Source organism: Penaeus chinensis, chromosome 38, assembly GCF_019202785.1.
Source record: "Penaeus chinensis breed Huanghai No. 1 chromosome 38, ASM1920278v2, whole genome shotgun sequence".
NCBI classification, from domain to species: domain Eukaryota; kingdom Metazoa; phylum Arthropoda; class Malacostraca; order Decapoda; family Penaeidae; genus Penaeus; species Penaeus chinensis.
Window position 1 is genome coordinate 26,225,081 of NC_061856.1, and position 1,110 is coordinate 26,226,190.

The following is a 1,110-nucleotide window of genomic DNA, read 5'->3' on the forward strand; positions in this document are numbered from 1 at the left end:
AGAGAGGAGAGAAACGTGAAGGTTTCCGAGGGGCGGTGACATGGAAAGAGGAAAGGAGAGAAAGATGATAAACTCGTAAGTGTCAGGGAAATAACGGCTAACGTAAGGTAATGAGAAAGAGAAATATAGGAGAGGGGGTTTAAGCAGTGAATGAGATGACAGGAGAGCGGAAATAATGATGAAATGGAGGTAGTAGGATGGACTAAACGAAGGAGAATTATATTGAATGAATGGGGGAAAGGAGAAAGTGTAGATGAACAGAGAAAAAGAAATGAACACTCAGTAGATAACAAACGAGAAGAACAAATGAAAAGCGAAAAGAAGGAAGGAAGGTTGAGGGAAAGGAAAGACGAGGGAGGGAGGGAGGGAGAGGGAAGGCGTGGGAGGGAGTGTGGAGGGGTGGTAGCGGAAGAGGGAGGGGAGAGAGGGGGGGGGGGGCAAGGGTGGTATTGATAGAGGCGGGGAGTGAGTGGCCCCTCGGAGCAGGCTGACATCAGTGTGCAGTGTGCCTGTGTCTGGAACATATCTTCGGAACGATTGTCTCACTCTGACGTCACACTTGGACTTCCTACACTCGTTCGTGCGTACGGTGCCAGAGTCCTCGTCACCCTAGAAACGAATGGATGGTATCGGTTTGTGATACTGATGTAACTGTATGAGGATGTACTCCGTTGTACGAACGTGCGATGTGACGAATTTTAAATCACAGTATGTCCGTGCGTTTCTTTCTCTAGATATCTCTTATACATTACGTGAATAAATATCCAAGGGAAGGAAACCTTGAACGAACTGAGAGAACAGAGGGCCGAGAGCAGCGTCATTGCGCGTCGTGAAATACACAGCGCTATCAACAGGTCACCGGGAGAGCGTGGCAACGTGGCTCCTGCACGAGAGAGGGGGAGAGGGGGAAGTGAAGGCTACACGCCCACACCGCCCGCGTAGATCTTATCAATCAGCACGCCCTAGGGGAAGAGAGAGAGACGAGAAAAGAGAGAGAGAGAGACGGATACGTAATGATTTTTCAGCGCATGAGTTGACATGATGGAGAGCCAGAGAGGGAATTCGAAAGAACCGTAGGAATCCTCTAGTGTAGATCCCGCGTCCCCGTGC

General features: G+C 49.7%; 1 protein-coding gene across 1 annotated transcript in view; it reads left to right on the plus strand.

Annotated features, from left to right (window-relative positions):
- Positions 1-511: 511 nt before the first annotated feature.
- LOC125045817 overlaps positions 512-1,110 on the plus strand; it is a 60,444-nt gene continuing 59,845 nt past the window's right edge. Inside the window, exon 1 of the mRNA XM_047643313.1 lies at positions 512-1,110. This exon is cut by the window's right edge and continues 309 nt beyond it. The gene's annotated coding sequence lies outside the window, so the exon portion shown is untranslated.